Below are 10,744 nucleotides of genomic sequence, written 5' to 3'. Positions count from 1 at the left end.
GAGATCTAGACTGATGACTCAGGCTCCCCTACAGAATCCAACAACAGGATGTAGTAGGACCTGTCAATACTACAGCAGTTTGCCTCGACCTAGCCATTTTTGACGAGTTTTGGCCCGTTTCGATCGGTTTTATACCCATCCCTGCGAGAAAATACATTAGAAGGCCTCGATTAGCCCAAAAAAAAGGAGAATTTTCGACTCACCCGGTGTTCCATTTGTTCAAATTTGATCATGAGGGTGCTTGTAATCAAATTTCGAGCGAATAGAAGAATTTTTTTTTTTTGCAGTCGGAGGTGGCTCTGGTGCGGCTGTGGGCGGCAGTCGACTCCCTTCTCCGGCAACTGATTCTTTTTCTCTGATAGGAAGTTGACGGCAAGAGTTTTGGGTTCGGTGTGAAACTAAATATTTATACCCATTTTGCATTAATCTGGACCACTCATCGCACTTGATCTCGACCGTCCGATCGCGTTTAAAGAGAAAATGAATCTGGACCATTCATCACGATTTGATCTCGATTTTTCGATCGCATTTAAAGAGATATCGAATTTGAGTCGTCTATCGCATTTAATCGCTGTTATCCGATCGTGCCTGAGGTGAGAACAGATTCGGACTGTCCAAGTGCGTAGAAACGCTTCCGGACTGTTCGATCGCAGGGCACGCTAGTAGTGTAATACTCTCAGGAATAGACACAAACAACACAAATCAAGTCTTTCAGGTAATACGTTTAAGTTTGGTATAAAAGCAAATGAGACAAATGAATATAATGCACAAATATCAATTAAAACATGTGCAAGATGGTTACATATAGTGTACATACCCTAAATCACGTCTGAGTTGACTTCTGCATCTTACTAAGTGAGGTTGTAAGTTTGATCCTAGATAGGAGTTCTGGCCTGGTTCTGATTCCTCGGGCACTCTCACACGTAATGCTGGATACTCCCACATATGCCGCAAGTATTGTTGAGTAGCAGGGTCGATCCCCATGATCCTTGCCACAGTGTTGGCAAGTCTTATCGCATCCTGTTGCTGGAATCTAATGAGGAGCCTGAGTCACTGGTCTAGGTCTCTTATTCTGCTAAACAGGTGTAATGTGTGTTGGTCTGCAGTGTGAAACTGAGGGCCTGAGGTTCCCTACTGCTAGAGGAAAAATGAGAAGATTCCTCTCCACTAGCTGTACCTTGGCCAGAACGGTTGAGTAAGTACTGAGCTCGAACACATACAACTGTTGTCTAATCTTAGGACATAAGCCCTTCTCAAACTTCATTGCCTTTCTGCCTTCATCCATCATGCTCTTAGGGGAATACCGATCCAGCTCTTGGAACTTTCGAGTATACTCTGACACAATCATATCACCCTGGACCAGGTGTGTAAACTCCATTTCTTTCAGATGTCGGAGATGCTCTAAAAGCTACTCTGTATTTAAGGTCATCATGAACTATTCCCAAGTGAGTGAAACGGGCAGGGTGGCCTGATTAAGTTGCCACCAGCGACCTGTCTCTCCCACCAGCATGTAAGTGGCGAGGATAACTCTCTGTTCGAGAATCACCCCAAGAGTCATGAAAGCCTTTTCTGTCTCAGCTAACCAGTTATCAGTCTTTTCAAAGAAGGATGCCCCTGTAAAAGTAGATAAGTTTAGTTTGTTGTATCTCTTAATATAGTTTGGGTCCATTATAAGTGGAACTGGGTCCCTTGGGAGAGGGACTAGATTACGTTGGGGAGGGACCAGATGACCCTGTGGTGGTACTGGATAATACGGTGGAGACATCGAATTGTACTGTGGTGGTACCTGGTGATGCGAGTGGGGCACCGGACTATACTGTGAAGGTGCCGGATGGTACTGTGGAGGAGCAGGATTGTACTAGAGTGGCTCAATTTCCTTCCGTTGCAGGGAGGACTCAAATTGTGGTAGTCGGGGAGGGTCAGGTAGCTCCCTCCTTTCCTCCCGGGCCTGCTGGGCAATGATGAATCTCTCTAGTATTTAAAATAATCAGTCAACATTCTCCTGAAGTGAACCCTCCCAGGCTGCTCGGTTTAGTGGGAGTCTTCTTCTCCTCATCCATCTGTACCAATATTTCATAAGGAATGACTGAGTGATAATTAATTTTTTTGGTATTGTCTTAGGCCTTTGTGTAAGCCCGGAACTTAAAAGGAAATAAAATTATAAATTAAATACGAAAGCGAAAAAATAGAGTTTAGGGTTTTCATTCCTTACACTTAGAATGCTCAATAGGGTTACAGGAATATCAATTCTAAAAGAACAAACGAAAATCAAAGAAATAAATAAAATGCAAATAACTGAGCATTTTAGGACGACCTTCATTAGCTTTTGAAGGGAGTCTGGGTGGTGAACTATTTATAACCCTCTTATTGATCGGAATTTAGATCTTGGTCCTCTCGATCTAAAATAGTTAATGAAATGGTAAATTACACTAGCCCGATAAGAATATCACACTACTCACCAATACAAAAACTGAATACTGGTAAAAAATCATAAAAATAACCAATAGAGCTCCTAATTTAAATAAATTCATTTATCATTAGAAAAACTATTTATTGCATATATTTACCATTGCGGAATTTTTAAAATCGACCTATAGAGACAATAACTCAAATAACATTCTAATCTCATATTCAAGTGAGCAAAAATAACAACTTTTTTTTTATTTACTTACTGGTATCCCTAGTTACCCATAGGAATGTCTTATTACGCGTGAACCAATATCTAACATTGTCAACTAACCGGCCGTCCCCATACCTCGTTCAGTTTGAGCACCAAAAAATATCCCTCAATACCCCATCCGGTATAAGAGTGAATCGGGTCGTTCCCATACCCCATCCGATATAAGCACCAAAAATATCATTCATCGATACTCCGTCCGGTATGAGGCAACATTCACGGTAGGATTTTATATCTACCTGGTTCGTCCACTATCTCTCAGAATATCCAGTAAGACTACAATTCATTAATTCACATAACCAGATAATTTTTCGTTTGTATATTAATTTCTAATTTCACAAATCAACCGTAAATCATGCAAGACAAACAATATATAAATCAAAGAAGCACAACTAAATTATTTAGCCATTCCAGTATATCATTATGTATTTAAAGCTATAAATTCAACAATCAGTTAAACAGAATAAATGAAGAACTAACCGGTTCCGGCTCCATTAGTAACGTGTAATTATTCTCAAAATTTATTAAATTATACAAAATATCATATTATCAATTATTAAGCTTTAATTTCATAATAGAAAATAAGGTGAGAGATTCTTAACTAAATCAGTGTCCGAAATACTGAACTTTCTACTGCGTCTACTGCCAATATCCGGGTTTTTTGAATTTTCCTGCAGAGATTAAAATATACTTCACGTACATAAAAATACTCTAAAATTAAAAAATCAGTGTTAAAAATTCTTTTCCAGCCAATTTCAAGATTTCGACACGGTGGCACCACCGTGCTCCGTCGACGGCACTGCCGCCCACGGCGGTGATTTGCCTCGATTTGGCTATTTTCGGCCATTTTTATACTCATTCCTACGAGAAAACATGTTAGAGGGCTTTAGTTGACCCAAATAAAAAATAAAAAATAATAAACCTATCGGTAGTAGAATTTTTTGGTGCGACAGCTCTGCCGATTCACCTTCAAGGCTGGGCGTTTTTCTTCAGTCAACGTGTAGAATGCAAAACATGAACACAATGGTAGAAAACACCCGCCGTTTTTTTGTTCCAATTTGGCCATGGGGGTGCTTGGAATCAAATTCTGAGTAGATAAAATTTTTTTTAATCTTTTTTTACAGTCGGAGGCGGCTCCAATGTGGCGGCGGATGACGGTCGGCTCCCTTCTCCAGCGACTGGTTCTTCTTTTCTGGTAGGAGGCTAGTAACTAGGGTTTTGGGTTCGGTGTTATGTGAAATATTTATACTCGTCTCGTGTTACTTTAGGTTATTAATCACGTTGGATCTCGATCGTCCGATTGTGTTTAAAGAAAAAATGAATACGGACCATTCATCGCGATTTGATCTCAACTGTTCAATCGTGTTTAAAGAGTGAACGAATCTGGATCGTTCATCACGTTTAATTGCGATCGTCCGATCGCGCTTGAGGATGGAATGGATCTAGGCCGTCCACACGCGCGAGAACGCTTCCAGGCCATCCGATCGCGGGGCATGCAGATCGCCAGCTTGGCCTCCCACGAGCCTTGCCATGCGGCATGCTCCAGTTCGTTGAGACTGCTGACTGGGAGGTCTTACGTGGCACAATTTTTTTTAATTGCGTTCTGACCCACAGTTTCTAATTTTTCTTTCAAAAACACTATCCGAACTCAAAATTTCATTCTTTTTTTCCAAAATTATTTTCAATTTCATCGTCAATCTATTTTTTTCCATAATTCCACATTAAATTAAAATTTATTAATTTTAAAAATAAATTTTTATACATTTTTTATGTTAAAATTAATCCCGGTCCAAATTTCAAGACCGGGTATTACAATAAGATTATATAAAAAGAAAAGAAATTAGTTGGTTAAATTAACATGGTTCTGCTTATTAGCTTTGTGGAAGCTATGTAATCCAAGAACTAGTGGTGGCATTGGATTCCAAGACTTCACAATGTCTTAATGGAACAACGTTAACTAAGCATGCTTAGAGTATAGTATGAGATATTTCTACTTTAATGTTTAATTTGTCAAAAGCTAAATATTTTAAGAATTGTGATTTTAGACAAATACGATTAAATACGTAAACATGTTACATATAATGTGACATCCTAGCGGGATGTGATTTACTTAAGAAAGAATTGAGATGGAGAATTAGTAATAATTAAAGTCAAATATATAGTGGTGGCATTGGATTTCAAGGTAATCACATATGGTCTACTCAAGCAATCAACTCATACTTAAGTATGGGTGTCTTATTCAATTTAAGAAAATGACCATGCATGGAATATCTCACTTATATAAGGTGCACATCATCCCGTTCAAGTATAGACTGTACCTAAATATGTGGTTGATAGAAGGTTGCCACAATATTAGTTTGACTTAGATGCACAAAAAGTATATAGTTTATACAATGAAATCACGGTATCATCATCTTGCATGTCGGAAAAATATGAAAAACATACAGGTACGTCAATAGGAGAAACTAAATGGCTTAAGTTGAATAAAATAGAAACATCGTAAAAGAGACCACATCCTTTCGGTTAATTACGAAAAGAAAACTATAAATAACGTCCACCAAATAATAGACATAACTAAAAACAACATGAGAAAAAAATTCTAAATGAAGAAACATCAATACATACATAAACAAGACTTTTCTCTGGATCCTTAGAATGAACACTACCTGAAGGAGTTTAGAGACAAAGAAGAGTGATGTGATCAAAATTTGCAGATAACCTAGCGTGATTGATGTATGTTAAAATATTTATCAAATAATATAAAAAAAATTTAAAATTTACTAAATATTTAAGGTTAGAAAACTTATTTGAATTCAAAAAGTACATAAACAATTATGTAACAAATATAGCTATTAGAGGCCCAAAAAATTTTATCATATCACGCAATTAGATAAAACTATCCATTATACGAGGAAGAAAAGGAAAAAGATTGCCAAGGTCTCCATTTTTTTAATTTCCTTTTCTTTTCTTATTATGACCATTTTTAAGGAAACCTAGCAGAAGTTTCTTCGAAAGTGCATATACACACACATGCATATAGATAATATCTATGAATTAGTCAAGTATTGACTTGGTTAATTAATTAGCTCTGTGTGCGTGTATAAATTAAGATGAAAAGGATAGGATGATTAGGGTAAGTATAGTGATTAGTAGAAGAATATTAAAGATGGCAAGGACCCTGCCAGTTGGCGGGGAGGAGGCCGGTATGATTTCCGGCGGCGGGCTTAATCTGTTTCTGGTTTTCCAAGTCTTGGTGGCGTTCTGGATCTTATCCGCAGTTGTTTCGATTATACTTATAATCCAGTTCACTTTTTTTATACTGAATAAACTCCACCAATCTAAATTAAACTGAGTACAAAATTAATTTCATTTCTGTCTCCTTCTAATTTCATTGATAACAACGTTTATTTATGCACGCATATATATATATATATGTATATACATATACATATAAAACCTACCAACATTCCATCATATATATTAGAAGAAAAAAAAATGAATAAATATCTTCTCAACCAAAAATTTTAAAAAAAAAAAAAAAAAAAAACTGCATCTACGTCGTTACTTACCTCATAATATCCTGTCAAAAGATTTAACTAAGCATGGATGTTAAAATCCGGATCTGATCAGGGGTTAGGGGTGAAGATGAGTTCAAAATTGGACTAATAAAGGTACGTTCTAGAAAAATCATATGCGAAAGCTTCGGATCCGATGGCGTCGGCAGCAACTTCTTGGTCTCTGCCTTGGATATGTTCATCTTCTTCTCACACGATTTTAGAGCCTCATTGACCGGCGAGAAATCATAAACGGAACTATCGGGCAGTGAATCTGAATCGGTGAAAACCGTCGTCTCCGAGGAAGCGGAGGAATTCAGCGCGTCGTTCGAGCGGTATAGGTTGTAACATGTGATGTCGGCGGCGACAAGAGCATTACTCATGAAAGCATCGTTCACGGTTAGGTGGTAAGACAAGCCATTGACGGCGGTAGTGACGGCGCTTCGAGGATCTCCAGTGGCTAACGCCGTAGCACGACGCAGTCTCCGTGATCCCGGCCTCATTGTAATTTGAAGTAAATGGAAGTAGTTAAGAGTGTAGAGAAGGAGAGAAACTTTAATGGTTGAGAGGGAATATGTAGAATTGGGAAGACGACGGAGTTTGTTATTTGTTGAGTGGATCTAGGATGCCTCTATACATATATATATATATATATATATATGTATAAAAAGAAAAAAATCGAAATCCGATATCTACTCATCAACGGCTACGTTTTTTTTAATAACTGATTTCAATAATAAACAAAAATTAATCAGAAATTTCTGATGTGCAGAACCCTTGAGGTTGCACGAATAAAAGTGTAATTTACTTTATAAATATTTTTAGATTAAAATTACAATATGTATTCCTATTTTCTTCTTAAAAGTTTATATTATGATTAATATATATATATACTGCTTAATTAATAATTATGATTAGTATATATGTATTATTTAATTAAAAAGATGTTATTTTAAATTACAAATTATGAGTTACATAAATTTCTTAACAAAAGTACACACATCATACACAACTCTTACATTAAAGGAAGGAGATGATTTTATTTTAATACATACACACACACACACGACTATTTTATGTATACAATATATGTAGATACATGCAGTAGTTCGTTGGAAGTGAATTAACCACCACAACCACCGCAGCCGCCGCCACCGCAACCTCCGCCACCACAGCCGCCGCCAGTAGGGTGCTTCTTTTTGGCGAGGTGGTTTCCATGGCCATCTGCACAGGCGAAAACAACTGCGGATAAGATCCAGAACGCCACCAAGACTTGGAAAACCAGAAACAGATTAAGCCCGCCGCCGGAAATCATACCGGCCTCCTCCCCGCCAACTGGCAGGGTCCTTGCCATCTTTAATATTCTTCTACTAATCACTATACTTACCCTAATCATCCTATCCTTTTCATCTTAATTTATACACGCACACAGAGCTAATTAATTAACCAAGTCAATACTTGACTAATTCATAGATATTATCTATATGCATGTGTGTGTATATGCACTTTCGAAGAAACTTCTGCTAGGTTTCCTTAAAAATGGTCATAATAAGAAAAGAAAAGGAAATTAAAAAAATGGAGACCTTGGCAATCTTCTTCCACGTGGTTAATATTTATAGACTGTAAATTTTCCATAAATTATGTTATGGTTTTTTTAAGTATTATTTAATTAATTAATATAAAAAATTCTATCAAAAAATTAATGTAAAATTCAATGATTAATTAAGGAACATCAATTAGAATCTATAGGTAATCAGTTATTTTTATTAGTTAATCGTGCGAAGCTAGAATTGAGTTGACTTTCAATTGGTTGACTTTTTTAAAAAATAATAATAATAATAAGATACAAAGTTTAATCTATTTAAGAATTGAGGATAGACTGATTATGGTGAATCAACCAAATGCAACTGGGTTATGCTTTAACTTATATCTGATTTAAATTTTTGGATATATTATATATATATTTTGAAAATAGTTTGTGTTTATATTAATAAATATTTAATGTATATTTTAAAGAATTTTATTTAAAAAATATTTTTTAATTTTTGTAAACACATTATCATTAAATTTTGTATCTCTTTTCTATTTAGTTTATTTTGTTATGATCGTACATGATTTAGCAATTAATTTTTGAATAATTTAATTTATATTATAAAAGTTGAAATTAAAATTTCACTGTAGTTTTAATAAATATTATTATCAAAATTAAAATTATTTAGAAAAAAAAAAAAAAAAAGAATGCCATATATATGAACGTATTTCTTACACGATCTCGTGATGATTTCAAAGACAATGTTCAATCTACATGAAGAATATTAATTAATTCAATTTACTGCAAAACTTATGGGATTAATTATTTGATCTTCTCTATTAGCAAAACGTTGAAGGGAATATCAATCACCACCGCAACCACCGCAGCCTCCGCCATCTCCGTCATTTCCACCGCCACAGGCACCACATTCGGCATTGCAGCAACCGCCATCGCAACAGCTGACGGTAACCTGATCATTTTCTTTCCGATCTTTCTTCTCCTTCTCCTTGTCTTTGTCTTCTTCAGTGCTGTAATCACCACAACCAAAAACAATGGCGGACAAGATGGAAAGCGCCACCAAAACTTGGCAAATTATCAACATAATACTCACCTCTTCTCCTGCCATTTGTACTTGCAGAGCCCTTGCCATCTTCTCTATGTTCCTCAACTTACCGGCTTCTTCTACTTTATGTATACATATATATATATACACACACAAACACGCACACATACACACACGCATATATATATATGTGTGTGTGCGTGTGAAGAGATTAATTCAGCCCATTATAATATATATATATATATATAGAGAGAGATAGATAGATAGATGTTCCAAGTATCTTCCTTGGTTTCTTTAAATTAAACACCTTTGTCAGAGTAGGAAAAGGTCTACGTAAGAAATTCTTGGGATTCTTCTTCCTATGATGAAAAGACGAGGGAATCAAGTTAAAACTTGTAAATTTTATTTGCTTTTGTTTTGTCGTTTCTTTGGTGTTGTATCCTTTTTGTCTGTCCATGCAGCAATAATAATAATTAATTAAATGGATAACAATGGTCAAAGTTTCGTATCTGAACATATTAATGCAACCTCTGTCTAATTAATTATAATATTCGGTTCCAGATACAGTATATTCCCCACTGAGCATATAACACAAAATTGTTTAGATATTATTGGTTAATTTTATTCATGATTTATGTTTTTCTTAAAATTTAAAGAATTTCATTTTTATACTAGATGGTGGTTATTTCTTATTCTCTATCAAAGTCTTTACATACTGAGTTTATATTATATTATATTATATATATATATATATTGTTTTTTAGAAAATTATATGATTGTTGATGGTTTAAAAAGATAAAAAATTAAACTTTTATAAAATTTTATATGAAACAGAAAGAATTTAATCAATTTCATTAAAAGTGGATAGAATTAAAAATGTATTATTTTAATATCACATGATCTTTAATTATTTATATATATATATAATACCTTCTAATTAAAATAATTCTGAATTAAATACTTTAAATAACAACAAAATGACTTTTATCATCTGCATTCACACCGCATACCACAACTAAATCAGGAACATTTTAGAATGGAAATATAAGATTAATGCTAACCCAATCCTGCAAGGAATCCTGAATACACTTTTGTATATGCTTTGTTAGAACTTGATATATATACATATATATATATATATATAAAAGTTAAAAAAGCAGGAAGTTGACCTTGTTATTTAAAACATTAAACTAAATCTGTTTTCTCTATATTTTCAGTTGACTGCAAGCATCATCAGTTTAAAAAAAAAGTTCAGAAACTAACGTCAGGAACTTGTGACATGGTGACATGCAGGCCAGCATTTTCATCACAGCAAAAATATAACATATCTATAAATATATAGATACATATATATATCTATACACAAAGTGTTTCCCAGTTAAAAGGCTCATATTTATATAGACTTTTGGTGACAACTACAATGAGGAGTTGTTTACAGAACAGGGGAGGTCCCTACAGAAGCCTGCTTGTCTTTGCTTTGTAGCAAGATTAAGTTCTGGGTTCTCAATTATCTCGGCTATGTATATTCTATCTTTAATGGTTTTCTCATTTGATTTCCCAACTACACTTCTTTTTTTTAATCATTCAACCATCATCTTTATCTCGAATTATAAATTCGTGTGAACGTGTTTTTCGCAAAACTCAAAATGAAAAATACTCTGGCAATCATCGGAGCACCAGGGGATTTCTGTGTTTTCTTGAGGCCTACCAAGGAGAACCAGTCTATGCTGGCAGGGGATCCATTTATGGAGTAAGATATTATTACCTTGGGAGCAGCTCCGATCATGACAACTTTGCTCTGCTCTATTTATTTCATCCTAATTTTTTAAGCTTCCGGATTTGCTTCTCTTCTTCCTTCCCAATTTGTATCAAATGAAACCTTGTCAATAACTCAAATAAAACGATGTTGTATAGCCACC

The sequence above is a fragment of the Carica papaya genome, chromosome 3 (assembly GCF_054855325.1).
Source record: "Carica papaya isolate Zhongbai chromosome 3, ASM5485532v1, whole genome shotgun sequence".
In the NCBI taxonomy this organism is placed as follows: Eukaryota; Viridiplantae; Streptophyta; class Magnoliopsida; order Brassicales; family Caricaceae; genus Carica; species Carica papaya.
Note: the sequence above shows the minus strand (reverse complement) of the source record.